Source organism: Poecilia formosa, unplaced genomic scaffold, assembly GCF_000485575.1.
Source record: "Poecilia formosa unplaced genomic scaffold, Poecilia_formosa-5.1.2 Scaffold774, whole genome shotgun sequence".
NCBI lineage: Eukaryota > Metazoa > Chordata > Actinopteri > Cyprinodontiformes > Poeciliidae > Poecilia > Poecilia formosa.
In genome coordinates this window covers 94,279-101,132 of record NW_006800713.1, presented here as the reverse complement: position 1 = coordinate 101,132, position 6,854 = coordinate 94,279, and positions in this window count along the sequence as shown.

The window sequence follows — 6,854 nt, the reverse complement described above, 5'->3', positions numbered from 1 at the left end:
TTGCTTGAAAAGGTTACCCAATCACTTGACAAGGGACAAATTACTGGTGCAGTTTTTCTTGATTTGAAAAAGGCCTTTGATCTGGTGAATCACAATTTACTGATCTCAAGGCTTTCATCATTTAATTTCTCAGAACGGTCATTGTCTTGGTTTAAATCATATTTGGAAGATTGTGAACAATGTGTTGTCATTAATAACAGCAAATCTGTCTTCTGTAAAATTGTCACAGGGATTCCACAAGGAACCATCTTAGGTCCGGTCCTTTTCAGTTTATATGTTAATAGTCTTCCTGAAATTTGTCCTGAAGTCAATCTGCAAATGTATGCTGATGACACCATTGTTTATACATCGGACAAAAGTGGTATTGTTGTTAATGGAAAACTTCAGAACAGTCTGCAGAGATTATCAACATGGCTAAAGGATTCTTGCTTAACTCTCAATATAAGGAAAACAAAGTGTATTTGTTTTTTCAATTAAGAAAACATCATTACAGTCCTTGAATATTCAGATCAATGGGGACCCTATTGAACAAGTATCACAAGAGAAATATTTAGGAATAATTCTGGATGCTCAGTTAAATTTTAGGAGCCATGTTGATAAAATCTGCAAAACTGTTAGATTGAATATAAATTGTTTTAAAATTATTAGACATTGTTTGACACTTCACTGTGCAGAGATATTTTTAAATTCACTAATCCTCTCACATTTTACCTACGGAGCTACTGTCTGGTCTCAGACTAGTCAAACTATACTCAAACCACTAGCAAGTCTGTATAATCGGGCCTTAAAGGTTTTATATCAAAAGCCGATTAGATTCCATCACTGTCACGTTTTAGTTAAATTTGGCATTTTGGATTTTACAAATTTTCTAAATTATAATGTTTTAAAATTGATTTTTAAGTGTTTAAATGGACTTGCACCAACACTACTAAGCGATTGTATACAGAGACTGCAGGGCAACAGGAGATCTACCAGAGCAGGTTTGGATGGAAATTGTAAGGTTCCCTTTCGAAGAACCACCTTTGCTCAAAGTGCTCTGTCTGTGAGAGGATCTACAACTTGGAACTCACTTCCTGTTTATTTAAAGTCTGTAACCAGTTTTAGAATGTTCAAAAATCAAACAAAACTCTGATTATGTCAAAAAGAGACCTGTACCCATTTTAGATGTTTTACATATCGCTGTTTGTATATACTATGTTGTGCTATTTTAACTGATTATCATTTCAATTTTTAGAGTTACTTTTTAAAAGCCCATCTAGGGACAAGTGCTGCGAATTAGCTGTTGCTGTTGCTATTGCACCATGATGCAAACATGGGACTGCTGTTTTATTCAGGTTGTCTATGTCAATGTGTGTCCGTCCCTATCAAATAAACTTATTTAAATTAAATTAAATAACATCTAACTTTTTTAACCTAGTTTTAGCTGCTGAACTATACACCACACTCCCATAATCTATTCTTGATCTAATTAGTGACACATAAATATTTTTTAGGGAATCAAAACTTGCACCCCATCTCAATCCTGCTAAACACCTCATAATGTTTAAAACCTTTTTACTTTTCTCCATAATATGTTCTATGTGATTTCCCCAAGTTAGTTTCTTATTAAAAACTACTCCCAAAAACCGAAAACAATCAACCCTATCTAATTCTTTCCCATATAAATACAACTTTTTATCAACCCCTATTTTTTTATTTGTAAAAAACATTACTTTTGTCTTTTCAATTGAAAATTTAAAGCCCCGCTTTACCCCCCACTTACCCACTTTATCTATACCTTCCTGAAGTTTAACAATAAGATGTTTCACATTTCTTCCCCTTTTCCATAATGCTCCATCATCAGCAAAAAGTGACTTACCAAAACTGATAGATAATTCTTTAAAAATGTTGTTAATCATAACTGAAAATAATGTTGGACTTACCACATTTCCTTGAGGGGTTCCATTTTCTATTTTACATAATTTCGAAACATGATATTCTATTTTAACTTGAATATTTCTATCACATAAAAAATCCCATATCCAATTAAACATATTACCTCCTATACATATCTGATGTAATTTAATCATTAACCCTTCCCTCCATAACATATCATATGCTTTCTCTACGTCAAAAAACACAGCAACAACAGTTTCCTTATTAATCTGAGATTTTCTAATATCATCCTCTAAACATAAAATAGGATCCATTGTTCCTCTCCCTTTACGAAAGCCACTCTGATAAGGATCAATTATATGTTCTGACAATCTCTCATTCACCATCCTTTCCATCAGTTTACACATATTAGATGTTAAAGCAATCGGTCTGTAATTTCCAGGATTACTATGATCTTTCCCAGGTTTCTTTAGCGGATTAACAATAGCTTCTTTCCACTTACAAGGCAGTCTCCCCTCCTTCCAAATCTTATTGTACAAAATTAATAATTTATTTAAAACTTCATCACTCACATGTCTTAACATAATATAACACACCTCATCTTTACCTGGAGCACTATTCCTAGTTCTATCCAAAGCTCTTTTCAGCTCTCCAATAGAGAAAGGATAATTCATCAGATCATTATTATTCTCCTTTCTTCTTAAAATTCCATCATTTTCCTTTTTATTTCTCTCCCTTCCCTCAATTTCATTATCTGATAAATTTTCCCCATTATGAATCTCCACAAAAGTGCTTACTAACATATCAGCCGTTTCCCTGTCAGTTACAGCTACTATATCATTTTTATTTAGTATAGGATAACTCCATTCCCTTCTATCTCCTTCCATTTTTTTGATCATCCTCCAAACATCCCCTAATTTTGTACTACTGCCAATTATGTCACAGAAACCTCTCCAGAATTCTCTTTTTGTGCTTCTTATTGTTCTCCAGACTTTTACTTGTGACTTTTTATATTCAAATAAATGTTGAAAATTATGAGACCTTTCTCATAAAGGTCTCATAATAAAGCATTTAAATTGATATACAATTTAAATGCTTCATTTCTTTCTCTAACTGCTTTTCTACACTCATCATTCCACCATGGAACTAACTTTCTCCTATTTTTCCCTGATGTTTTTGGAATAGCAGCAGCTAAATACAGTGACTGATCTCTTGGTTCATACTTTCAATATTCTGATCATTTTGAACATTTAAAATCTTGCTATCACATAAGTTATAAAATTTCTCCCAATTTGCTTTCCCAAATATCCACTTTCCTCCTATCATTTCAGTACTATGCACCTGGCCCATCCTTATTTTGCTGATTATAATGTAATGATCACTACCAAACGACTTATTTTTAACTTGCCAATCACATAGTGGAGCTAAACAGCTAGAAACAAATGTCAAATCTAATACAGATTCCTTACCTGAATTAATATCAATTCTTGTCTTCTTACCATTATTCAAGCATACCAGATTATTACTATCTAGAAAATCTTCTAAAATTTTACCATTATAATCTACTTGTCCACTACCCCATAATGAATGATGTGCATTAAAATCTCCACACCAAATAACATTTCCTTTCATATCTATCTCTTCAAGTTTACTTAATTCAAGCTTTTTACAAGGATTGTAAAAATTTATAATCAACATTACATTCTCTTCCACCCATATTTCAGTTGCAACATACTCCAAATCTCCTTTCCTTCCAATAATTTTATACGGAATACCTTCCTTAATCAGAGAAAGACACCCTCCCCCATTTCCTTCTTCTCTATCATATCTAACTGCAATATATCCATCTATTTTGAAATCCAAAAAAGGCCTCAACCAAGTTTCCTGTATACAAATTATATCATGTTTTTCTTTCAATTCATAAATAAACTGTTTAAAATTTTGCCCATTTGACAAAAGACTCGCATTCTTTTGTAAGATTGACACTATCCTTCTTGATTTGCTTGACTACACAGCTCTCCCCTTATGTCTTCCCACCGAATATTCTTCAAGTCTAAGCTATGGCATTGCTGCCTAAACAATAATCTGAATCCTTTCCGTTTTTGATTTCACGTCTGATGTTGCATTTATAACTCCTGCAATAAAAGTCACCATTTTCTTTTTTTCCTCTTCTATTTTCTTTTCAACCAATTTCCATAATTTTTGAGATTACTTGCTTTTCTCCTGTCAGAGATTTCCCATCTTGTTTCTCTTTTCCAACTACTTTACATGCTTCTGCATATGTTATTTTCTGTGCAACTTTCATTTTCTGTATAATTGTTTGTCGTTTCATTACTTTGCATCCCGAAAAAGCAACACTATGCAACACTCCACAGCTACAGCACTTTGGTTTAACTCCAACTCCACATTTTCCATAATAATGGTCTCCAGAACATCGGGCACATCTCCTTTTTCCTTTACACATTTTTGCAATATGGCCAAATTTCTGACAGTTGAAACACCTAACTGGTTTGGGCACATATTCCCTGACACTAAATCTGATCAAGCCAAAGAAAACCTCCTTTGGCATTTCTTTTGTTTCAAACTCCAACAACACAGTTTCTGTTTCAACCTTCTCTGTACCCCTTGTCAATCTTCGTGCTCCTTTTATTTCCTTGTTTCTTTCTTTCAAATTCCCAACTAAGTTTACACTTAACGGCACTCCTGTAATAATTCCTTTGCTTTCATTATTTCTTTTTTCACCCACTTTAACAACTGCTCTGACTTTGACTTTACACACCCATCCAAGCTTTTTCGCCTTTTCAACTTGCACTTCCGAATTACATCCAATCAAAAGATTTCCGTCTCTCAGTATTTTAGCATGTTTAATTTCTCCAACATGTGTTTTAAGTGCCTTTGTTAGCTTAAGTGGATCTATCTTTTTGACTCCTTCTTCTTCATCAAATATTATTATAATATTTAGGTTTTGTCTTTTTGGTGATTCTGCTCCTTCCTCCATTCCTTCATTATCGGTGTCTTCAGTACTTTCCTCATTTCCTTTTTTCCTCTTTCTTTCAGCAGTTCGCTGCTTCTTTCCACTCTTCCCCACCAATTCCCACTCTTTTTCTTCATTCTGACCACTCCTTCCTTCCTCTTCACTACAGTCAATACTATTATAATCACTTCTTTCTAAATCCAACGTTGTCATGTTCCGATTTAAGTCGCATTTATCACCAAAAGTTCAGTTCAGTTCCAAAATTTCTGTCTTCGTGGTCAAGTCCTCTTCCTCGTCCGCCGTCTTCCGCGTTTCAAATCTCCTCTGAACAGACCTGCTAACCAGCCTTTCATTTGATTCAGGTGTGTTGGAGCAGGGAAGCATCTGAAAGTTGCAGGAAACACCATCTTCTTCTTCTTGTTAGTTTTACTGGCAATTGGCAACAAACTGTTAGTAGCATTACCACCACTTACTGGCAGGGCCGTGCAGAGACCACTAAAGGGCCAGGTGCTCAAAAAAAAAGGGCCCATCTAATCGCATTCTAGGACAGAATATTTACAAAGCCACACAGCTTTCAGAGTTTAATAAACAATGATAAATTACAAAATTGTGACATATACAATCAAAGCTAAGGAAAATCTCTATATAAAGGATACAACTATGCATATGTAAGATATTTTATTAGTAATTTCTTTCTGCAGGTCTATTTGGTCTATTTTGTTATAGGAAAGTACTGCAATATCCAAACCTGCAATTTAGCAAGATATGTAAATCAGAGCTAGACCACCAGACATATTTTGTCTTTACAGAATTACACTATTAAAAATATAAACAAGGGCAAAATGCAACCTTTTAATGTACTGTGATCTATAAAAAAAAGCTGCCTGTTTGATACACTTGCAGAGGAGATGAAGATGGTCCATTCAGCAAAGCAGAGCTGCATCAAACTTTAATGTGGAACTGCAGAAAAAAGAAAAAAAAAAGAAAAAAAAAGAAAAAATTGAATTGTTAATGCATGTCACCATGAGAAAAGCCTTCTGAGTTTTGTTTAAAAAAAACTGTTTTAAAAATTTAAATCACACATTTTTGTCTCATGAAGTGAAAAAACTTATTTGCAAAACAAACTTAATTGCACTTGTCATAATTCTTTTCTTGCTATTCTAAGTTTTTGTTTGTGACTCAAAGTTTTGCTTGTGATTCTCACATGACATCGTGGGCAGGGCCCAAAATCGCAACAAAAGATTTCTGAGTGCAAATAAAAGTTTGTTTGGCAAAAACCTTTTTAAGTTCACGAGACAAAAGTGAGTTATTTAATTTAGAAAAAAGTTTTTTAAACAAAACTTTTTGTTTTTAAAAAAGAAATCATTACAATTCCAAAAGTTTTGATTACAATTTTATTTTACTTAAGTGAAGTTAGTTTATTATTTTTCATTGAATAATTGGGAATAAAAATTAACTTCATACTCTGAGAACCAGAACCTAAACTTACTTAACGTCTGAATTGAGTTTTTCCCCTTCATTAATGACACACTTTTATTACATACATTATATCTATCATGGTAATTCAGGATGAGTTATTTTTAATTCTACAAGAATAACCTTGTTTGACTTTTATTTAAGTGCTATTCTCCTTCGAGATGCATTTACCTAACGCTAGAATAAGTGCAATTATGCAGGAAAGGAAATTAGAAGACATATATCCATTATGGAGATGATAGGTTTTGGACAGGCGATGTTTCCCTATTGCAATACTAAAGAATGACTGCTATCATTAACGATACAGGGAAGAAATTTTTCTATTATCTTGCTTTGCTAGCAAAGTCGTTAGCTAGCAGCTAGCTAATAGCACATCAACAACAGCCTAATGTCTGTATGATAAAAATACTGAATCGACAGATAAGAACAGTTTTTCCTCACCTGGCTGTCTCCTCCCACTCAGTAGTTTTTCAGAAAAAGGCAGACGCAGAGGCAGTGTCTGATGTATTTCATTACCTCTCTGCTTAAA